Source organism: Balaenoptera borealis (genome assembly GCF_965194805.1).
Source record: "Balaenoptera borealis genome assembly, chromosome: 8".
Lineage (NCBI taxonomy): Eukaryota > Metazoa > Chordata > Mammalia > Artiodactyla > Balaenopteridae > Balaenoptera > Balaenoptera borealis.
Genome location: NC_138865.1, coordinates 75,849,052 through 75,874,419, shown reverse-complemented (window position 1 = coordinate 75,874,419; position 25,368 = coordinate 75,849,052). Strand labels below are relative to the sequence as shown.

General features: G+C 37.6%; 1 protein-coding gene across 20 annotated transcripts in view; it reads right to left on the bottom strand.

Annotated features, from left to right (window-relative positions):
- Nucleotides 1–25,368, bottom strand: part of TMC1 (transmembrane channel like 1) — a 431,339-nt gene that overhangs the window by 191,713 nt on the left and 214,258 nt on the right. For 12 of the 20 annotated variants that reach the window (XR_014247278.1, XR_014247279.1, XR_014247280.1 and 9 more), the window contains one exon: nucleotides 12,960–19,249. The exons of 1 other annotated variant lie outside the window; for it this stretch is intronic. The gene's annotated coding sequence lies outside the window, so the exon portion shown is untranslated. The remainder of the gene's footprint in view (nucleotides 1–12,959; nucleotides 19,250–25,368) is intronic. 7 more of the 20 variants (XM_082401410.1, XM_082401408.1, XM_082401411.1 and 4 more) reach the window with 7 other exon arrangements.

Sequence of the window (25,368 nt, the reverse complement as noted above, 5' to 3'; positions counted from 1 at the left end):
TTAGGCAGAGACATTTTTTTTTAGATATAATACCAAATGTTCAATCCATAAAAGAAAAAACTGATAAATTGGACTTTATTAAACTTCAGAATGTCTGCTCTTCAAAAGATACTTTAAGACAATGAAAACATAATCACAGACAAGGAGAAAATATTTGCAAATCATGCATCTGCAAAAGGACTCAAAATCAGAATATGTAATAGAATATATATAACAACTCTCAAAATAAGAAAACAAACAATTCAATAAAATATGTGCAAAAAATTTAAACAGATATTTCACCAAAGAAGATAGTGATGGCAAATAAGCACAAGAAAAGATACTCAACATCACTAGTAATTAGAGAAATGCAATTAAAACCACAGTAGATACCACTACAGATTTATTGAAATGGCTAATATTAAAAAGACTGGCTATACCAAGTGTTGGAGAAAAGATGAAAAAGACTGGCTAATCCCAACTAGAACTCTCATACACTGCTGGTAGGAATGTAAAATGGTACATACTATACTTTGGAAAACAGTTTAACAACTTCTTGAAAAGTTAAACGTACATTTACCATATGACCTAGCTATTTCACTCTAAGATATTTATTTAACCAAAAGAAAGGAAAGCACATGTCCCTATAGAGATTTTTACATGAATGCTTATAGTAACCAAAACTGAAAACAATCCAAATCTCCATCAACAAGTTAATAGACAAATTGTGATACAGCCATACAATGGAATGCTACTTGATAATACTAAGGAATGAACTATTTATACATACAACAACATACATGAATCTCAAAATAATCATGCTGAGTGAAAGAAGCTAGATAGAAAAAAGTACATGCTGTATTATTTAATTTACAAAATTTTCTAGAAAATACAGTGACAGTGATAGTGACAGTTTTTATCTATCTAGGTTTTCAGGTTGTATACTTGAGTATGTCCAGTTTATTGTATATCAATTTTTTCTCAATAAAACTATTAAAATAAAAGCTATGCATGGGCCAATAATAAGAGTGTGTTATGAAACAAATACCAAGATTAATTTACTTTTGTACAATTGATACCCAAAAGGAGAGAGAGAAAGTAAGAAGGAAAGAGAAAAGGAAGAATAGAAGATGGGAAGAAGGGAGGGAAGGAAGGTAGGAAAAATACCTTTGAAAATTAGGTAGAAACAACCCAAATACAACATGGATAAATCTCAAATGTTTATGCTAAGTGAAAGACGTCTGTCTCCAAAGGGTTCATACTGTAGGATTCCGTTTATATGACATTCTGGAAAAGGCAAAACTACAGAGACAAAAAAACATACCAGTGGTTCTCAGGAGCTGGAGGAATTGACTACAAAGAGGCACAAGGGAATTTTGGGGGATGGTGAAACTATTTTATATCTTGCCTGTGGTGGTTGTTACACAAATGTAGGTGTTCGTCAAAACTCATAGAACTACGCACTTAAAAGAGTGAACTGATTACATATGAATTATATTCCGGTAAATCTGACTGAAAAGAAAAATTGGAAACGGACAACTCTTAGGTTAACTTTGGGCTGAAGTTATTTTTTTCTGCCTATATTGAGTCTTTTTTAAAATGAAATTGACAACAGAAGAAGAACATTTCATATTATCTGCCCAACCCCTGGAGACATCTGAGTTTAAACCCCTGCTTTAAACCCATTTCAACTAACACCTTAATAGCATGATCTATTACCTAGCCATGAATAAATCTGTCTGTAGGAATAGAACAGGCAATGTGTGGGATGGTTAGAGATCCAGGGAGACAGGGACTGCTGGGATCCTATAGTTAGTACATAGATCTTAAGAACCTGGAGGAGAGGAACTGCAACTTAGGACTGATAAATAGGAAATTACAGCTGAGTGTTTGATCTGAAGGAGACAAAAATATAGCCACAATTTGTGTGCTATTTTATCTATCTGATGAGGGTCTTAATCATCAAAATCTAAAAGCAGGAATATTAGAATCTAAAAATTAGTTTATTTTTATTTTAAATAACAAGCATAGTGCCTCATACATAATAAGGGGTCCATAATTGTCAGTTAGAAGGAAAATGAAGGAGACTAAAAGATGAAAGCGCTAACTGCATGGTACAATATCTATGCAGTTGCATGGGATCTCATGAATAGAAGGGCCCCATTCTTGGCTTAATGTTCTTCTGTTGCCACCTTGAAATTCTTAATAATTTTTTAACATGAGGCTCTACATTTTCAATTTGCACTAAGCCTCATGAATTGTGTAGCCAGAACTAAATCCAGGAGATTCTGGAGCCATCACTGAACTTTCTCTAATAGAGGACAGTGAAGAAGACTGTTTTTGACATGGTACATCCATTTGCCATTGTCATAAAGACGTAAGACACATAGTAAAGCACAATTTCAAGTTATAAGACCTATTGAGGTGCATCGACAAACCACAGAGGCAACACATAGATCAAACTGGAGGGTGGCAATCAGACTACATGTATATGACTACATAGCTATTTTTAAGTTGACAGATTGGATAACCCCTGAAGGAAAAAAAAAAAAATCAAGAATGGAAGTAATGCCTACAACCTCAAAATAAATCACAAGTAGCTGGTATGGGAAAGACTGCCACTCAAGTGTCACTGGTTTGTGCCACATCCACAAACATGATTATGACCACCCCAATTCCAGTCCATCTTGTCTGCCAAATGAAAAGATGGGCATGTCTAAGAAATTTATTTAAATTTTCATCCAAAACCAAATCCCAGCTAAAAACAACTCTGCCAGGAAGGGTGAGGTGAGGTAAAGGCTTGTGGTCTCAGTTTCTTAAATGTTGTCTGATTCTTCATCTACAAAACATAAGAGGAGACAGGCACTGGAATGAGTTTATTAATGTTAAATATATTTTCCCACGTTTGGAAAGTGTCTTGTCATTGAGGCCAGTCACCCTCGCACTAGACCTGAATACAGTTAAGCCCAAATCAAGAGATGAGGGATGACTGTACTGGGGCCTTCTCATCACGGTTACTTTTGTACTATACATCAGTGACCATGCGATTGATCATCCAAATCAGGACACTTTTGGGAGTGCTAAAATGTTAAGCTGTAAAGGACACTGGGACAATGGACACAAACCATGGTTCTCCCAGGCCAGTTATGACACATAGTCACCCTAAATGTAATATTATCATGCATAATACAGGCATCCCATTAACCTTTAGTAGTACCAATACACATCATCAATAAAAATGACAGTTACAAAGACATTGACATACATGTATCAAGTGCTTTTTCTGTGCTGGGCATTATGCTAAGCACTTAAGTTTTTAAAATTTTATTAATTTATATTTTATTATTTTTAATGCACTTTATCAGAAATGCATTTTTTGATTGTATATGTAGGTGCATAATGCTTTTGCAAATTGGCCTATGGAATTGGTTCTTTGGTCTATTTTAAATTATTTTGATGCAAAATGCAATTAATTTTGGTTGCTGGAGTTGGGGAGGGGGTGGATAGTGCCTAAAGAACTAAGAAAAATGAACAATGAAAAAAAATAGCTAGTTTAAAATGTAGATAATGGAAAATTAAATTATATTTGAGGGCAGCTTGAGTATGATATGTATGATATGAGTATGATACGTATTTTAAAGTAAATACAATCCTTGTTTAGTTAAGAAAAGATAACTTTGGTGTTAAAATTCCTTTAATTTATTCCTCTACATATTAGATAAGACTGCTTATTTTAATAACAAATATTATAGTAGTTAAATTTCAAGCATATATTTTACATGAGTAACTCTGCCAACATATATGGAGACCAGAGAAGAAGCTTATAAATTACTTCAAGGCTTTATACATACATCCAAAAACAACTTCTGCAGAGAAAATCCTTGGGAAAATGTCAAATATTTTTTATATATTAATGTGGCTTCTAAAAATATATATAGATACATAGGTAGAGTTATGCTATTGCTATCATTACCTAATAAAAAGTCTACAAAATTTATTTTCCCTTTCTCAAAGGATTTTTCTAAGAAATAATTAGGTTTCTAAGACTGTGAACATTTTGCAGTCTTAAAGTCAGTTGCTATAAAAATTCAAGGGATTAGAAGTAGTATGCTAAGCTGTATTTATTAATTGTGTGGACCACATTTAAAATTATGAATCCTACTTTCTTAAACTTATGGTTAGCATTCTTTAAAATATCTTTCTGTGCATTATGTAAATTCATATCACAGAAATTGCAAACAAATCCACAAAACATTAGAATAAATTACATTAAAATATCACCAGCAGTTATTTCCCATGAATGAAATTCTTAACACATTGATATAACTCTAAATTTCCTGACTATAAAAATAAATGTATACTTATGGCAAAAAATAACAATGAAGAAGAAAAGCATAAAGATGAAAGTAAAAATTACATGCTCAGAGGGATTATGAATTGCTTCTTAACTCCTTTATGTTCTTCAGTAATTTAATGATTTTTACAGAAAGTGGGTATCAATTTTCCAATCAAGATGAACAATGATTGTGCAGTAAAGTGAAATAAAATGCAACTAATTCATTAAGAGTAAAAAGGAATGAGGAGATATGACTGTGTTTTCTATAAAGAAACCCTAGACCATTCTTAGAAAAATTGGGTTTTAGTCCCAAACCTGACATGTAGTAGCTCTGCCACCTTAACCAAGTGTCACTAGCCCTCTCTGTAAGATGAGACAAGGATATTTTCTGTCAATTCATTCTCTCTGCTCATTTATTTCTGTCTGTGCCTTCATTCAGCCAATACTATTGAGAACCCTCATATAACAGGGCCTGGAATAGTATAATGGCATAGTGAACAATACAATCAGTATTTTTATTAACTCTTTCCGGCTCCTTTGTGCAGATAGGTTAGAGATGGGGGTGCAGTAAAGTGGGACAACAGACAGGAGACTGCTACAGTGCAGTGAGCGTCGATGGGGGCCTTGGACTACAATGACAGCAGTGAACGCTGGGAGAGTCAGATGACTTCAAGACATATTTGGACTTAGAATAGTCAAGACTAGCTGATGAATTGAAAGAATTGTAGGAAAAAGCAAGGAAAAGGAAGATTGAAAAATAACTCCCAGGCTTCCAGGCTTTAATTACTCATGAGATGAAAGCAGATATTATAGTGTACAAGGAATGATAGATGATTAGTGTACGAGAAAATAAGATCCTTTTAGATAGAAAATTAGAGTAATAGGATAGATAAATATTGGTCTTGTATAGGCAGGCGATGGGGTGTGGGGCTTAAGGCATATGTTTTAAATAGGAGACCAGGAAGGGACTGTCTGAGAAGTTGCATTTAAATTGGGACCACAGTGAGTTCTCTAGAATGGGGGACATGATCATCATCTACACTACTTCAGGAGAAAACTCTGAAAATTATAGCAATTCAAAAAATTTCCCTCAGATTTCCCTTCAAAATTTACTAGATAGTCAAATGCTCTACCCCCGAGCTATACAGAATGAAGTAGGTGAGAAAGAGAAAAACAAATACCATATGCTAACACATATATATGGAATCTAAAAAAAAAAAAAAAATGGTTCTGATGAACCTAGGGGCAGGACAGTAATAAAGACACAGACATAGAGAATAGACTTGAGGACACAGGGAGTGGGAAGGGTAAGCTGGGATGAAGTGAGAGAGTGGCATGGACTTATATACACTACCAAATGTAAAATAGATAGCTAGTGGGAAGCAGCCTCATAGCACAGGGAGAACAGGGAGATCAGCTCGGTGCTTTGCGACCACCTAGAGGGGTGGGATAAGGAGGGTGGGAGGGAGATGCAAGAGGGAGGGAATATGGGGATATACGTATGAATATAGCTGATTCATTTTGTTATACAGCAGAAACTAACTGTAAAGCAATTATACTCCAATAAAGATGTTAAGAAAAAATTACTAAGTAGTCATTTCTGTGCTAGACTATATTTTTAAAAAATCAGGAATTCCTTATTAATGGAATACTCATTCTCTTTTACTTTTCCAGTTATGAAGATGTTTATGCAGAATCCCCTGTATCCAAGAATGTGGCCTGAACAACTTAGAATAGAAGGGATTTTTCCACTGACTTTCTAGGATTCGTTAATAAAACTATATGTCAACATGTTTGTCAGGCAAATTTTCAAGATATACCTGATCCTATCAGATGCTAGGTATGACACAGTGGGATATCCATGAGGTTTTCTTGGTGATCTTGATTAGTCTTCTAATACTGTAATAATTTAGACTTCTATTCTGACACTAGAAGAATAATTCAGAGTTGAATGGTTATGGCTAACCAGAGAGATTAATTTAAAAAATTAAACAGTTCAGAGGAATAAGGTGTTCTAATTATGACACTGATAGGAGGTACTATGTCCAAAGTACACTGAAGAGCTTGTAGAAGACCTGCCAACTAGGGATAGAGACAGGGCAGAACCATGGGTAGGATTTATACTTCTTGAATTTTCAGATCAAAGGATGTATTGACTAGGAAAATCTTGAGTAAGTGAAAATAGATCCAGCACTCAGAACAATAAGATCTCTATGCCAGATGTGTCAATACTAGGCCATTAAAATAGGCTTGTGAAAAGAGAAAATAATAGGCAGTTTAATAATATGTCCCTGTGAAATCTCTGAACTTTAGAAAATAAACAAATTGGTCGTCATTGGTAAACAGCAAACATCTGAAATGCTCCAGACCTGAGGAACTCTGAACACCACGGAGGGCTGCTGACATTTTTGCTTGTCTCCCCCATATTTCTTCTCATTAGTTGGTTGAAAAAAAGAACATTCAATAGAAGTTCTAGGCTTCCTTTTTTAGGGCAGGGTTTCTCAATATTGGCCCTATTGACATATTTGACAAAATAATTCTCTTTGTGGGGGGGATCATCCTCTAAATTGTAGGATATTTAGCAACATCCCTGGCCTCTGCCCACTAGATGCCAATCGCACAAGCCCCCAAGTTATGACAACCAAAACTCTCCAGACATTGACAAATGTCCGCAGGAGACAAAAACCATCCCTGGTTGAGAACCACTGCTCTAGGCTGACAGTTACTATATACCATAGATTCAAAGATCCACACATTGCTGTATTCTTTATTATTGAAAGAATTAAAAGCACTGGAGGGTTTCCCTGGTGGCGCAGTGGTTGAGAATCTGCCTGCCAATGCAGGGGACACAGGTTCGAGCCCTGGTCTGGGAAGATCCCACATGCCACAGAGCAACTGGGCCCGTGAGCCACAATTACTGAGCCTGCGCGTCTGGAGCCTGTGCTCCGCAACAAGAGAGGCCGCGACAGTGAGAGGCCAGCGCACCGCGATGAAGAGTGGCCCCCGCTTGCCACAACTAGAGAGAGCCCTCGCACAGAAATGAAGACCCAACACAGCCATAAATAAATAAATTTTAAAAAAAGTGTCTTCTCTTGGGGAGACCATTTGTATAAAAAAAAAAAAAAAAAAAAAAAAAGCACTGGAAAGATCTGGGACAGAAACATACAAGGCACCAACCCCCAAATTGTGCCATTTTATTTATTCCATACCACATTGCTAATTATATACTGAAATCTTAGAAAATGAGCCTTTTGAATGACCTCATTTTTCATAATTATTCTTAGAAATTGTACAAGTCCAAACAAGTTAGGTATGTTACTAATTGAAATGTACACAAATTTCTTGACCAAATGTACTTAGTAAGGCTCCTTTAAGCTGGCCCATCCTCAGATCAGGGCAGGCCTTACCTGCTATGGGTAGAAGCTTGGTCTTTATTCTGTTGCTTGGCAGAGACAGAAGGCAGACTAGACATCACAGGAAGAATGGAAGATCACTTCAACCTTATTCTGGATCCCAGATTCCCTTTTCCTACCTTTAACTCTGGCAGATTTCCCTGTATAATGAGAGTGTCTTAGTCTGTTCAGGCCACTACAACAAAGTACCACAGACTGGGTGGCTTATAAACAATAGAAATTTATTTCTCACAGTTCTGGAGGCTAAATTTATTTCTCACAGTTCTGCTAGGGTGCCAGCATGGTTGGGTTCTGATGAGAGCCCTCTCCTAGTTGCATACTGCAGTCTTCCCATTTTATTCTCACCTGGCAGAAAGAGGACTTGAGACCTCTCTGTAGTCTCTTTTATAAAGGCAGTAATCCCATTCATGAGGTTCTACCCTGATGATCTAATCACCATCCAAAGGCCCTCCCACCCACCTCCTAATATCATCACATTATGAGGATTTCAGCATATGAATTTTCTGGGAATACAAACATTCAGTCCATAACAGGGAGCTACCCTATTTAGTGAAGCTGAAAGGTCCAGCAGTCATAGAAGAGAGAAACTGTCTCTAAGGGGTGAATGTATATGTGCTAAAAACAACTGTCGTAGGGCATGCATTCAGTGAGGTGATGTAACTCTGTCTGGGTTTATATCAGATTTGCCTAAAGACACAATCTGCTTAATCATAGTTTCCCCTATCTCCAAACTCCAGATTGCCGTCACCCCTGGCAACTCTATCTCATAGCTCCTCTCTATGCATGATTTAAACTCTTATTCCCATTGCTAGCTGCCTGATTCTGATTTTCCCAAATCAAATTTAAAAGAGGAGAGAGAATTTGATTGACTTACCCTATCTTTTCAAATAATAATAATAATAACTATAACATGCAACAGGATTAGGTATCATGTACCAAACAGCATATGGATTAACTCTAAATTCTTACTTCAAACAAATCAAATAGGAATAATCATTAAGCTCATTTTATGAAAGAAGAAAATGAAGATCAAAGTCAAGTGGCAAACCTTGGATTTGGACCTAGACAGTCTGACTCAGCTCCCATTCTTTTAATCACCTATAATTTGATGGTCATGGGTCAGGTGCCCACCATGGTCCAATTTTGGCTGCACCCGAGTAGGACAAAGCATGTGGTCCCCACAGTAGGAGCTGAGGGCAGTGCCACATCATTTAAAAGTGGCCTAGGGGCTTCCCTGGTGGTGCAGTGGTTGAGAGTCTGCCTGCCGGTGCAGGGGACGCGGGTTCGAGCCCTGGTCTGGGAAGATCCCGCGTGCCGTGGAGCGGCTGAGCCCGTGAGCCACAATTGCTGAGCCTGCACGTCTGGAGCCTGTGCTCCGCAACAAGAGAGGCCGCGATGGTGAGAGGCCCGCGCACCGCGATGAGGAGTGGCCCCCACTTGCCACGACTGGAGAAAGCCCTCGCACAGAGACTAAGACCCAACACAGCTATAAATAAATAAATAAATAAAATAAACAAACCCAAAGTTAAAAAAAAAAAAAAAAAAAGTAAGCTGAAATATTAAAAAAAAAAAAAAAAGTGGCCTAGGCATGTGGCAGGAAACTACCTTTGACCTAACACAATAGCTATCCAAAAGGGCAACAAAGGACACTTTAAACATGAAGTGAATAACTGGTTAGCAAAAATATATTTCCTGTACCATGAAAAGAGCAAAAACAGAAAAGGTAAGGCCAAGCTTTCCCTTTAAGCAACAAAATATATCAAGTTATTATAGATCCACAGATTTGCTGAGCAAATTGGATAAGGAAAAATTCTACACATCTTTTAAATGCTAACATTCTTGTTATTAAATTATGTTTTTGTATCATCTCTCAGTGATTAATGTACACTGTCAAGCCCATTTTATTTATATTTTATCTTATATTTTGCAGAAAAGTATATAGGGGTAGAGAGCTTCTACTTCTAAAAGTACATCTTTCTACCACCTTTGTCAATGAAAGTGTGCTTACCTAATTTTGAATATCTACTTCAAAAAAATTTTTTTTGGCTGCATTGAGTCTTCGTTGCGGCATGCGGGCTTTCTCTGGTTGCAGCAAGCGTCGGCTACTCTTCGTTGTGGTGCGTGGGCTTCTCATTGCGGTGGCTTTTCTTGTTGCAGAGCATGGGCTCTAGGCACGTGGGCCTCAGCAATTGTGGCTTGTGGGCTCCAAAGCGCAGGCTCAGTAGTTGTGGCGCATGGACTTAGTTGCTCCGCGGCATGTGGGATCCTCCTGGACCAGGGATCGAACCCGTGTCCCCTGCACTGGCAGGCGGATTCTTACCCACTGTGTCACCAGGGAAGTCCCGAATATCCACATTTTAATCCAGCCTCTTGCAAAGCTTGCAGATATGTCTCCAAGTTCTTCTGGAATTTAGAGTTACATAAGAGTTTAATTTTAGTTCCTTTTATTGGCAAACTTTTTTCTACTTCCTGAGCACTTATTTTTTTAAATCCTAATAATTAATGTATTTGTAAGAATGGACTTTGCAGTATTTCTTTTGTGTGTGGGGGGTTGTTTGTTCTGAATGCTTTTTACTAGAATCTGTGAGCCTTTTCAATCTACATACTTTGACTTCTTTCAACACGGTCATTTTATTCCATTACATTTTTAATATTTATTCTGTTTATATTATCTTTGTTGTTTCCTTAGGAGTACTTAAAGTTCTTAGCTTTAGCTTAAACTCCATTCTTTGCCCTCTATATCCATGACCTTTTCCTTTTCCATCTTCTTGTCCTTTTACTCTATGTTCTGCAAAAATTTCTCAAGTTTGTTTTCCATGTGAGTATATGCATCATTGACTGTGCTCTTTCCTCCCTCGGCATGAATGTTTTATTCTTTTTGCATTTCTTTAGTTCCTTGTCACTCTTTACTCTCTCTCCCATATTTCTTTCAGTCTCACTTGGTATCTTCTCATCCCGGCTTGTTCTTTCCTCGTAGCTTTGTGCTATTTCATAATGGTCGTGTTTTCTTACACCCTGCTCTTATTTTTATGGGCTTCATTAATGTCTTTTGTGATTGTTCATCCTTGACAAGGAGACACTTGTTCAGATTCACTATTCTCAAAGAGGTAGAGTGTGTGGATGGCTGTTTTCAGAGCCACCTGCTCTCCCTAACAACTTACTTTCTAAAGAGATAGGAGCTTTGAGAAAACGACTGTTCAGGAAGGTTGCATTTGATGTGAGACTAGCTATGGGGCATTGTAGCCTGGGAGATATAGTTCTCAAAATAAAATGTCATACTGTTTTTTGGGGGTTTGTTTTTGGTTTTTTTAAGAGGAACATTTTCAGGAAGATTTTTTTTTAAATTTATTTATTTATGGTTGTGTTGGGTCTTCGTTTCTGTGCGAGGGCTTTCTCTAGTTGTGGCAAGCGGGGGCCACTCTTCATCGCGGTGCGCGGGCCTCTCACTATCGCGGCCTCTCTTGTTGCGGAGCACAGGCTCCAGACGCGCAGGCTCAGTAATTGTGGCTCACAGGCCTAGTTGCTCCGCGGCATGTGGGATCTTCCCAGACCAGGGCTTGAACCCGTGTCCCCTGCATTGGCAGGCAGATTCTCAACCAATGCACCACCAGGGAAGCCCTGTCATACTGTTTAGTAGACCTTGTAGTACATAGCAATTTGTAGACTGTAGATTGTAATTTTTCATGAATTCCATCTTTCCAGAAAAACAGAAGGGCGAGTAGCTTGGGGAGAAAAGATCTCATTTGAGTTCAGCAGAGCTATTCCAAGAGAAAGTTTGCCAATACTGGGAATTTTTTAAAAGAATTATCCCCTTGCTGGCCAGGTCTATCTGAGAATAGTTTACCAGACAACAGGAAACAAAAAAATAAAACTGAACTCTACAAGCATCTTTTCCTATTCATTAACAAAATATTTAGTACTATCTCTGACAGTTAAACAATCATTAAAGAATATATGGAAAATGCATAAAAGTAAGAAGAAAAAATTCCCCATAGTCCTATCACTAAAACCCAACTACCACCATTAACATTCTGTGGATTTATTTCCAGTTTCTTTTTTAACGTATACTTTTATTGGGTGTTAGGGGAGTGGAAGACAGGGGATACAAATGTGTGTGTGTGTATGTGTGCGTGTGTATATATATATATATATATATATACACACACACAAAATGCATAGTTTTATATGGTGTAGGGGAGTGGGAGAAGGGATATATACGTGTGTGTGTGTATATATATGTATATATACAATTTCAGTATCCTACTTTTTTAGCTAGAATTGTGTTAAATGCATTTTATATGTTATTCATAAACATAATTTTTAATGGTACTTTAAGTTGCATCAAAGTGATGTACTATGGCGACTTAGGCTGATTCTAATGATTTGCCATTAAAGAAACTTGCAATAAATATTTATAATAACTCTCTTATTACAGAGTTCCAAAACTAGTGCCATTGATTCAAAGGGCATAAACATTTAAAATATCTTAATATATATTTAACTTTACAAAAGTGTTGGACCAGTTTATAGAACAATCAGCAAAATACAAATATGCCTAGCTCATCTTATCCTTATCAATACTGGATATTTTTATTAGTTTCATTCTTTGGTTGGGTTAACTTTTTTTCTTTACTTTGATTACCAATAAGACTATTTTTCCCATATACTTGTGTGCTAATTGCATTTCCTCTTTGGGAAAATACTATGATAGTAAAGTGTGTCTTCAAAAGATAGGAAGGAAAATATTTATCTTATCAAGACAATTTTGAAAGTTTATGGTCATTACAAAAAGTAAAATTCCTGATTTCACCATTCTCAAAGCCTTTTCTTTCGGCCATGCAGCACGTGGGTTCTTAGTTCCCCTACCAGGGATCAAACCTGTGCCCCCCTGCAGTGGAAACGCAAAGTCTTAACCACTGGTCCGCCAGGGAAGTCCCTCTCAAAGCCTTTTATTCTCATTTCCCATCACTCTGCCACCCATTACCACTATGTTCCAGGTAAACCAAACAATTTGCAGTTTCTCATATAAGCCATATGTTCTCCATCACTTGACTTTGCACATGCTGTTCCGTTTGAATGTCCTTTATCTTACCTCAGTCAAACACACCACACATGCACACAGAGCCTGTGGCCTTTCCCAGGCTCTAGTAGTAGCTTACTGTTACATTTCTCATAATGTCTAACATCCTGCACCGTAATCATTAATATTCTTTCTAGACTTTCCCACTAACCTGTGGGTTCTGTGAAGGCAGGGACACCTTACTTTGATCTCTAGATTCCACATCATTTATCATCATGTCTAGAAGAAAGTAGAAGTTCAGTAAATGATTCTTTGAATATGAACAGTATTGACTAATAAACACAGTTGCTTTCCTAGTGATAGAACTGAGTGTCATTCCCAGTAATTGCCATGACTTTAAGGGGCAGCATGTTTGAGTGGAAAGAATATAAACTTCAGAGTTGGCCGAACTTAGGTTCAAACTCCCAGCTTTGCTATTCAGAGTCCTTGGAGTAATTACCTAATATTTTTGAGACACAACTGAAACAAATGGTGATCATAAAACATACCTTAATAGGATTATTTGAATATAAATTAGGTAATGAGTATATGAAAGAATGTAGTATATAGTAGTTGCTCAATAAATAACAGACATTTTTCTAGTTACTGCTGTATGTTTCCAATATAGCTTCATTTCATGTATATTTCCATTCCATGTATATTTCCATTATAATAAATATTGACAAATTCAAAGGATTTGACTCTTATGTATTTTTCTTTGAATCATCAAGACTAAGAGACAAGGTCAATTGTACTGTCCATATTCTTGTTGCACAGGCAAGAATATTCCTTTTAAATAAATCTTAGAAAAAAATTATATCAGGAAGAAATAGAAAATATAAACAGACCAATCACATGCACTGAAACTGAGACAGTGATTAAAAATCTTCCAAAAAACAAAAACCTAGGAGCAGATGGCTTCACAGGCGAATTCTATCAAACATTTAGAGAAGAGCTAACACCCATCCTTCTCAAACTCTTCCAAAATATAGCAGAGGGAGGAACACTCCCAAACTCATTCTATGAGGCCACAATCACCTTGACACCAAAACCAGACAAAGATGTCATAAAGAAAGAAAATTACAGGCCAATATCACTTATGAACATAAATGCAAAAATCCTCAACAAAATACTAACAAACAGAATCCAACAGCACATTAAAAGGATCATACATTATGATCAAGTGGGGTTTATCCCAGGAATGCAAGGATTCTTCAATATACGCAAATCAATCAAGGTGATACACCATATTAACAAACTGAAGGATAAAAACTGTATGATCATCTCAATAGATGCAGAAAAAGCTTTTGACAAAATTCAACACCCATTTATGATAAAAACCCTCCAGAAAGTAGGCATAGAGGGAACTTACCTCAACATAATAAAGGCCATATATGACAAATCCACAGGCAACATCATTCTCAATGGTGAAAAACTGAAACCATGTCCACTAAGATCTGGAACAAGAAAAGGTTGCCCACTCTCACCACTATTATTCAACATAGTTTTAGAAGTTTTAGCCACAACAATCAGAGACAAAAAAGAAATAAAAAGAATCCAAATCGGAAAAGAAGAAGTAAAACTGTCACTGTTTGCAGATGACATGATACTATACATAGAGAATCCAAAAGACTCTACCAGAAAACTACTAGAGCTAATCAATGAATTTGGCAAAGTAGCAGGATACAAAATTAATGCACAGAAATCTCTTGCATTCCTATGCATTAATGATGAAACATCTGAAAGAGAAATTAAGGAAACACTCCCATTTACCATTGAACAAAAAGAATAAAATACCTAGGAAAAAACCTACCTAAGGAGACGAAAGACCTGTATGCAGAAAACTATAAGACACTGATGAAAGAAATTAAAGATGATACAAACAGATGGAGAGATATACCATGTTCTTGGATTGGAAGAATCAACATTGTGAAAATGACTATACTACCCAAAGCAATCTACAGATTCAATGTAATCCCTATCAAACTACCAATGGCATTTTTCACAGAACTAGAACAAAAAATTTCACAAATTGTATGGAAACACAAAAGACCCCAAATAGCCAAAGCAATCTTGAGAAAGAAAAATGGAGCTGGAGGATTAAGGCTCCCTGACTTCAGACTATACTACAAAGCTACAGTAATCAAGACAGCATGGTACAGGCACAAAAACAGAAATACAGATCAATGGAACAGGATAGAAAGCCCAGAGATAAACCCACGCATATATGGTCACCTTATTTTTGATAAAGGAGGCAAGAGTATACAATGGAGAAAAGACGGCCTCTTCAATAAGTGGTGCTGGGAAAACTGGACAGCTACATGTAAAAGAATGAAATTATAAAGCTCCCTAACACCATACACAAAAATGAACTCAAAATGGATTAAAGACCTAAAGGTAAGGCCAGACACTATAAAACTCTTAGAGGAAAACATAGGCAGAACATTCTGTGACATAAATCACAGCAAGATCCTTTTTGACCCACCTCCTAGAGAAATGGAAATAAAAACAAAATAAACAAATGGGACCTAATGAAACTTAAAAGCTTTTGCACAGCAAAGGAAACCATAAACAAGATGAAAAGACAACCCTCAGAATGGGAGAAAATATTTGCAAGTGAAGCAACTGACAAAGGATTAATCTCTAAAATATACAAGCAGCTCATGCAGCTCCATATGAAAAAAACAAATAACCCAATCCAAAAATGGGCAGAAGACCTAAATAGACATTTCTCCAAAGAAGATATACAGATTGACAACAAACACATGAAAGGATGCTCAACATCACAATCATTAGAGAAATGCAAATCAAAACTACAATGAGATATCACCTCACACCAGTCAGAATGGCCATCATCAAAAAATCTACACACAATAAATGCTGCAGAGGGTGTGGAGAAAAGGGAACCCTCTTGCACTGTTGGTGGGAATGTAAATTGATACAGCCACTATGGAGAACAGTATGGAGGTTCCTTAAAAAATTAAAAATAGAACTACCATACGACCCAGCAATCCCACTACTGGGCATATACCCTGAGAAAACCATAATTCAAAAAGAGTCATGTACCACAATGTTCATTGCAGCTCTAGGTACAATAGCCAGGACATGGAAGCAACCTAAGTGTCCATCGACAGATGAATGGATAAAGATGTGGCACATATATACAATGGAATATTACTCTGCCATAAAAAGAAACAAAACTGAGTTATTCGTAGTGAGGTGGATGGACCTAGAGTCTGTCATACAGAGTGAAGTAAGTCAGAAAGAGAAAAACAAATACCATATGCTAACACATATATATGGAATCTAAAAAAAAAAAAAAAATGGTTCTGATGAACCTAGGGGCAGGACAGTAATAAAGACACAGACATAGAGAATAGACTTGAGGACACAGGGAGTGGGAAGGGTAAGCTGGGATGAAGTGAGAGAGTGGCATGGACTTATATACACTACCAAATGTAAAATGGATAGCTAGTGGGAAGCAGCCACATAGCACAGGGAGATCAGCTCGGGGGGAGAGGGAGGGTGGGAGGGAGATGCAAGAGGGAGGAGATATGGGGATATATGTATATGTATAGCTGATTCACTTTCTTATAAAGTGGAAACTAACACACCATTGTAAAGCAATGATACTCCAATAAAGATGTTTAAAAAAAAAAGAATTAGCTATAACCACAGTTGAGAAAAGAAAGCCTGTGTTTTCCAAAGGCAAGAGAATAAAGTACTCTGTAAAATATCACATGATCTAATCATCTGCTGCTTAATTTTTTTTGTTGTTTGCTCCACTAATACTGTTGAAGGTATTTGGGGACCTGAAATTACTATAAATAAAAGTACTGCTATCCCTGATGGCAAAAGAAAAGAACTTTTGGAACATGCTCTACTTTTCATTGCCAAAATTATATTCTCTTGGGCCACACTAAAGAAGTACGTGAAATCTTCCCAGTTGAAAATCAGATTTAAACCAGTGGTACGTTCAGCCCCAGCGTGTGCACACATGCTCGCGTGCACACAAACACGCACACATACCAGAAGTTCTCTGAAGCTCAGCTTCTGTTTATCGCACAGCCAAGAATCGTACGTGCCTTCTGTGTGCCTTCCTTGAGGCTAAAAGGCATTTACATCCATCTGCCAACCAGATGAACCCAGGGAAAAAGTCACAAAGTCTACACAAATGAGGATGACACAAGTATTTGTGCAGAATAAATTTGCCAAGATTTTTTTCCCTCTACCCTTATCCCATACCCCATGCAAGCTGTTTTTAAGTCCCACATACTGCAGTTTCCCTTCTGCTGACAGCTCAAATCATCTCCTCCAGGACTTTGTGTTCTCAGGCCGCATTCCAGGCAATTCTCCATGATTAAATGTAGAACGTGTAGCCCCTAGTATGGTGCTAAGCACAACAAAACGTGCTCAATGCACAAGCGTTCGTTTCTAACTTTTCAAACCCCTCTGAGCACTCACAGAATTATCCTCCACACCTTTCCACACAGGGTCAAAGTTATTGCCCCAGGCAGGGCTTCTCAAATGCTGAGAAATGCCCACAAAATTTCCATTTTAGAGGCTTCTAATATCTTAAAATATGAAAAAATGCCAAAACCAGATGTTTAAAGATAATAGTACCTTTTAAACTTTTACACCTAACAAAAGAATGTTTTTAAATATAATATACTCGATGGTGATATTTACAAGGTAACTATAGAATCTATAAAAAAATGTTACAGCCAGTATAGCCCAGGAATGCAACAGGAGTCAAACATGCATGCTATTCCTCACCTTCCAAGTCTGTTAATCGTGTTTTGTTTATGTGTAAAGGCTCATTGGGAAGTGACATTTGAAATATAAATTTCAAGTCCTTTGAAACGTAAACTCTTCATTCAAAAAGCCTAACTCCCATCCTCATCATAGTGCTTACCTCCACGCATCTTTGGCAAGGAAACCACAAGCAAATAATGAAAGAGTTAGGGATAAGATTTGCCCTGAAAAGAAGGGGGAAAGAGAGACTTAGAGGAGCCAAATGCAGCCATCATGTCCAGATCTACTTACAGGTTGAATTGAAAAGAATTTCTTTCCACAACCCCCTGGCAACTCATTCCCTGTTGCCAAGGAGGCCTTGACCTCCCCCTTGGATAAGCAGAGCCCCACACCAGCCTCCCAAGAGAGTGAACTGTCATGGGAGCTCTGACAATCAGGCCAATGAATTATCAGGCTATGACTAGAATAATTTTCCCTAGACTTTTCTGGTGAAAGTAAGCTATTCCTCCTGCAGAGATGCTTCAGGAGTTTATAACTTGTAAACTGAGATTGTTTTTCTGAAGTAATTACAAGGCACCAATGAACACTGAACACTGAGTACTATTTTAAATGATGAGCTATTTTACTTTCAAGAGAAATAAACAATGAGAGATTTAAAGTGATTATAATGACAGACAAACACACAGAGTAATGCATTTATAACTGGAAACTGCAGGTTAAAGTATGACACTAAATATATACCAGGACATGATATACCCATGCTTTTGTGGAATTGTAAGGTTCATGACATGATGTGATTGTTTTATGGGTTACTGAATTGTAGAAAAAATTATATACAGACGAATAGTATGCAGAAAGTCAGCATGATGCAGTAAAACAGCATGGGATTTGGTGTCCTCATCTTCTCCTCTCCTTATCTCTGCAATCTGGCTTCTGCCCCCATCACTGCCTAGCCCCTAGTTTCCCTGAAACTACTTTTACCAACAAGGTAAACTCACTGTTGCTCAATCCAAAGAACACTTTTCAGTCTTTGTCTTACTTGATCTCCCTCTACAGTATTTGACTCTGTGGAAAATGCCCTCTTTCTTCATACTCTCATTCTTGACTTCCTTAACATTCACCTCTCTTGGATGTCATCTGATAACTCCTTCTCAGTCTCCTTGCAAATTCTTCTTTCGTCTTGATCGCTTCAGTGTTATTGCTAAAGGTGCCACTGTGGGTTCTTTTTTTTCTTCTCAATGTACATTATCTCCCTGATGACTTCATCTATGACTTCAAGTGCTTTCTCCTTGCTAAAGGACTTCCTGATCTGTACCACCATGTCTGATCTCTCTCCTGAGCTCCAGAACTATAGAGCTAACTGCCTATCAGACATTGTATCAGTTATCTATTACTGTAAAACAAACCACCCCCAAATAGTAACTCAAATCAATGGTAATTATTTATTTTACTCACAAGTCTGGAGGTCAGCTTGGCTCAGCTGGTAGTTCTGACTGCATGCAGGTCCCTCACGTAGTTGTGGTCAGACAATGGTTGGGGCTGACAGCATCTCAAAGTCTTCTTCATTCAATTGTCTGTTACCCAGGATGGAAGCCTTCAATAGCTGGAGACTTGAACTCTGGGCCATCTCTCTCTATATGTAAGTATGTGGTCACTCCATGTGGTGGCCCCAGGGTAGGCAGACTTCTTACATGATAGCTGAAAGCTCTGAAAAAGAACCCATGTTCAGAACCGATCTAACATTCAGAGCAAGGCCACGTTAGTCTCCTATTGGACACAATCTCACAGAATACCAACCTTAGACAAGGTTACTCTGGGATCATGACAGGATGAAATAAATAAAGGCCTCTTCATAACTTTGTGTAAGTACAGACAAAAGACATATCACTATGGCAACTGCAAAATGTCCAACCATAGAATTACCCCCACATTCTGACAACACACAATCTAGACCAAATTTCTTTCTTAAACCTTCCCCCAAATCACCCAACCAAATCCCAAATCCTATAATGAGTTCTTTCTAACACATTACTACTGAAACATCCTGTGGTTTCCCGTGATATGCATTCTCCTTTTCTACAAAGTAACAAATGCAACTTGTTTAGCTACAACTGTGTTCCTGGTGGGCTTTGACTGAAGGGCACTGACAGCTCCCAATATTATTCCATTTTATGGATGTATCCTCGTTTATTTAACTAATCCTTTATTGTTGAGCTTTTAACTTCTATGTCAGTCAAGGTCCAGTTGGGAGACAGAAACCACAACAGTTATTTGAACAGGGAAAAATTAATACCCCCCAAAAAAACTACTAAAAGAGGTAAGAGTGGGCTCTAAGGGGGCTCTAACTTTAAATTACTTGCTCTTTTAATTTGTGATAGTTGGACCTCTTACAGCCCACTTTTACCTCTTTTAGTAGTTATTTTGGGGGGGTATTAATTTTTCCCTGTTCAAATAACTGTTGTGGTTTCTGTCTCCCAACTGGACCTTGACTGATACAGAACTTAAAAGCTCAACAATAAAGGATTAGTGAAATAAACGAGGATACATCCATAAAATGGAATAATATTGGGAGCTGTCAGTGCCCTTCAATCAAAGCCCACCAGGAACAAAATAAAGAAAAATAATAAAATAAACAAAATAAAAACAAAAATAAAGAAATGGGACATAATTAAACTCAAAAGCTTTTGCAGAGCAAAGGAAACCATAAACAAAACAAAAAGACAACCCACAGAATGGGAGAAAATATTTGCAAACGTCGTAACCTACAAGGGATTAGTCTTCAAAATTTACAAGCAGCTCATGCAGCTCAATATCAAAAAAAAAAAAAAAAACCCAATCAAAAAATGGGCAGAAGACATTAAATAGACATTTCTCCAGAGAAGACATACAGATGGCCAAGAGGCACATGAAAAGATGTTCAACATTGCTAATTATTAGAGAAATGCAAATCAAAACTGTAATGAGATATCACCTCATACCAGTCAGAATGGCCATCATTAAAAAAATCTACAAACAATAAATGCTGGAAAGGGTGTGAAGAAAAGGGAACCCTCCTACACTGTTGGTGGGAATGTAAATTGGTACAGTCACTGTGGAGAACAGTATGGAGGCTCCTTAAGCAACTAAAAATAGAGCGACCATATGATCTAGCAATCCCACTCCTGGGCATATATCCAGAAAAAAACATGGTTCAAAAGGATACATGCACCCCAATGTTCATTGCAGCACTGTTTACAATAGCCAAGACATGGAAACAACCTAAGTGTCCATCGACAGATGAATGGATGAAGAAGATGTGGTACATATATGCAAAGGAATATCACTCAGCCATTAAAAAGAATGAAATAGGGCCATTTGCAGCAACATGGATAGACCTGGAGATTATCATACTAAGTGAAGTAAGTCAGACAGAGAAAAACAAATATCATATGATATCACTTATATGCAGAATCTAAAAAAAAGATACAAATGAACTTATTTATAAAACAGAAACAGACTCACAGACTTAGAGAACAACTTACGGTTACCGGGGTGGGGGGGGGGGGGAGGAAGGGTTGAAGGGAGGGATAGATTGGGAGTTTGGGATTGACAAGTACACACTGCTATATTTAAAACAGATTACCAACAGGACCTACTGTATAGCACAGGGAACGCTCTTAATATCCTGTAATAACCTAAATGGGAAAAGAATTTGAAAAAGAATAGATACATGTATATGTATAACTGAATCACTTTGCTGTACACCTGAAACTAACACGACATTGTTAATCAACTATGCTCCAATTAAAAAAAAAAAAGCAGGTACTACCTCTAGCCTGAGGAATAGGGACAATAAAGGACTAGGAGAAGCCCTCTGGGCCCCAAGGCTGAGATTCAAACCTCTTCAAAGAGGGAGTCGCTACCACAGGTAGCCTGCAGTGGCAAAAAAAAAAAAAAACTTGGCTGAGGGCACAGGCTGGCACTGATCTGTAAAAACAGTTCATCACTGCTGCTGGGTGTGGATAGGCAGGAGCTGGTAGGCAGGAGCTGGTCTGCAGGAGTGACCTGCCTTTGCTGGTTGGTGTGGGCGGGCCAGAGTGTGTCTGTTGAAGTGGCCAGCATTGCTTGTGGGTGCAGACAGCTGAAGCTGCTCTCAAGTGGCTGCAGATAGGCAGAGATGGCCTGAGGGTGCAGCTCAAGCTCCTGCTTATGGCTGTGGGGCTCAGAATGTATACGGAGGGCTGGAACCTGGAAGAGAAGTGTTTTCTTGCAACTACTGCACCCAGTGCCCTCTACTGATGAAATGAATATCCCGCCAGCTGGCAAAAGAAATGTTTATAGGACTTAGCTAGAGTAACACAAAGGAAGACAAAGAAGGGTGAATTTGGAGCTCAGAGACAATAAACTGATAACTGGCACCTTGTAAGTTTTCACTGTTATAACTATTATCAACATTCACATAAATCTTTATGGATATCTTATTATTTTCCTTAGGATAAATTACTGAGTCCAAAGACTCAAACATTTAAACAACTTTGGATATATAATAATAATAATAATAATAAAACTTTTCCATAAAGCTGGGCAAATTTATGTTCATTCCAGCAGAATATGAATATATGAAGAACAAGCACACTCTGGGCAGTTCTAGGAAGCTGATGTGTTGGAACAAATCCTTACACAGTGAGTGATCTTAGCTGACTGCCCAGCTTAGCCAGCTCCTGTTCTCCACTCATTTTTTTGTGGAGTCTTTCTCTAAGGTGATTTTGTGGGTTTTTTGTTTGTTTGTTAAAATAGCTAGCAAAGCAGAGATAAAACTAAGATTCTAAAGTTGGAAAAAAATTTTTAATGAAACATGAGACTATCCACAAATGACATCTGATTCTTGAAAAAAATGTGATTCAGGAAAGCCAAGGTCCATGTCCACATTTTGAAATTGAGGGCTTGGGACATATTTAGGACGTCTCCTCACTAATGTCAAGGTTCTCATACACTAACTTGCAGGTTTGTTATGAGGATCAGTAATGACATATATAAAACACCCAGGAGGAGTCAATACATAGTAGCTTTATTTCCCGAGAGCATTGCTGTTAAACTGCTAAGAATCCAAGTGTATATATTTTCCATATATATATATATATATATATATATATATATATATATATATATATATATGCCAAAGTTGTTTTCATTAACGATGTAAGTACAACTCCTCATTCCCGAGCTATAAATGTGCTACAATAAAGTTATGCCCTGATGACTATTAATTACAGATTTGATGGTATTTCTTTCCAGCTTCTTAACAAATACCATTTGTCTTTAACTGCATTCACTGCAATAAAATCTCAATGCAATGATCGAAAGTGGAAGGGAATCAGATATTACATGTTCTTTGCATTTGTCTTTGTTCCCAATGCACTTAATTTTTATTACCATTTGGGCACTTATCCTGCCTATGCTGTGACAGGCGGGGATACTCACCACTATACTAATGAGGAAAATGACTATCTTGCCTACGTTGTAATAAACCATTTACATGTGTCTTCATTTTAAGAAGACTCCGTGAAGCAAAAGCCCATTTGGAGTAATTATCAATATTTCTAGCATTGTGCTTTATATGTGTAAGTTCCTTAAATATCAGGGGTGCAAACACAAATGCTTTCATGGACCAGGTATGTTATCATAAATAAATGAAACTGGAATAACTTAAAATAGTAGGGATCCATGGGGGACATACAAAATTGGAGAAAGCTTACCCCATCTAAAGACATTTATACAAAATAAAATAAATTCAATTAAATGATAAAATAAAACAAAAGATACTAGGGGAAAAAATCTACAACCTGCATTAGACTGTTAGCCCACTTATGACTTCTGTATGAATCTTGGGTAAACTGAATTAGATGCTGAAGTAGTGTTAAGAAAGAACTAAAACTGGGTTCACCAAAGAAAATCAGGACTCATTTCTGAGCCCAGAAGTCCCACTGATTCTAGCTCAGTCCCTGGAGCTCCTCACTCTCTAACTCCCTTTGGCTTCCATGATGCCAGCACCTCCCCATTCTTCCCCATATCATTCCCCCCTGTGCACTGCATTTGAGGCGTTAATTTTTTTTTTTACTGTAAAACTCACTAACATAAAATACACTGTTTTAACCATTAAAAAGTGTAAAATTTATGGCATTTAGTACATTCAAATGCTTTGCAACCATCACCACTATCTAGTTTCAAAACATTTTCATCATCCCAAAAAGAGACCCTACCATTAAACAGTCACTCCCCATGTCACTCTCCCCCAGTGCCTGGCAACCACTGGTTTCTTTCTGTGAGAACTTTGTTTTTGTTTTTTATTGCATCCTCAGTTCAGCCAACATCCAAAGTAAATTAGATCAGAACTCAAGTCTGATAAGATGAGAAAACAGAGCACTGAGTTGGGGCACAAAAGAAGCTCTCCAGTTGTGCTTTCTGGATTCAAAGTTAGGACAGGAGGGAACACTAGTGATAAGCCCCTTTGCTCTCCTCAGTCTGGCTAAAGAGTCCATCAACTCACTCCAGAATAAAAAGATATGACAGGTCTCCTATTCTCTCAGTTTTTAACTGCAGTTTCACTTTCTTCTATCTAGTTTTTTTATTCTTTTTAACACAAATATGTTCTAACTTGCAACTTATTGAAATACAATTAATTTGAAGATTGAAGTTTGAGGTAATTTCCCTACTGAAGTTTTTTTCCTGTTCTCCCTTGGTCATTTCTCTTCTTTTTCCCTAAATTGTGGCTGATTATATATTCTGTTGCCCCTCCAAATGCTATTGCTTTATGCTTTGAGTCAGCTGAAAATGAGTTTACTATGCCTGGTATAAACACTCGCACAATCTTTCTTGTATCAAAGTGCTTTCCTTGGCTGAATCGGGATTGTCGATTGATGGTGTCAGTCTCCTTGGAACCATGTGAGGCACTCTGGATTGGGAGGAGTCCCCTCTGAGGCTGAATCTCTCTAAATGGTGAATTGCCAGCTAGTTATACCAATACATCGAAATACCTCTTGAGGTGCAACGTAATCACTATAAATCTACACTGACCAGATCTTGGGATTCTTGGAGGTCAATCTTTTAGTCACTTATTCATCAGTCCATGATAAATTCACTTGTACCAAATTTGGCCATTTTTCTTTCTTTTTTTTTTTTTTAACACCTTTATTGGAGTATAATTGCTTTACAATGATGTGTTAGTTTCTGCTTTATAATGAAGTGAATCAGCTATACATATACATATATCCCCATATCTCCTCCCTCTTACGTCTCCCTCCCACCCTCCCTATCCCACCCCCCTAAGTGGTCACAGAGCACTGCGCTGATCTCCCTGTGCTATATGGCTGCTTCCCACTAGCTATCTATTTTACATTTGGTAGTATATATATGTCCATGCAACTCTCTCACTTCATCCCAGCTTACCCTTCCCCCTCCCCGTGTTCTCAAGTCCATTCTCTACGTCTGCATCTTTATTCCTGTCCTGCCCCTAGGTTCTTCATAACCTTTTTTTTTAGATTCCATATATATGTGTTAGCACATGGTGTTTGTTCTTCTATTTCTGACTTACTTCACTCTGTATGACAGACTCTAGGTCCATCCACCTCACTACAAATAACTCAATTTCGTTTCTTTTTATGGCTGAGTAATATTCCATTGTATATATGTGCCACATCTTTATCCATTCATCTGTTGATGGACACTTAGGTTGCTTCCATGTCCTGGCTATTGTAAACAGAGCTGCAATGAACTTTGTGGTAGATCACTCTTTTTGAATTATGGTTTTCTAAGGGTATATGCCCAGTAGTGGGATTGCTGGGTCATGT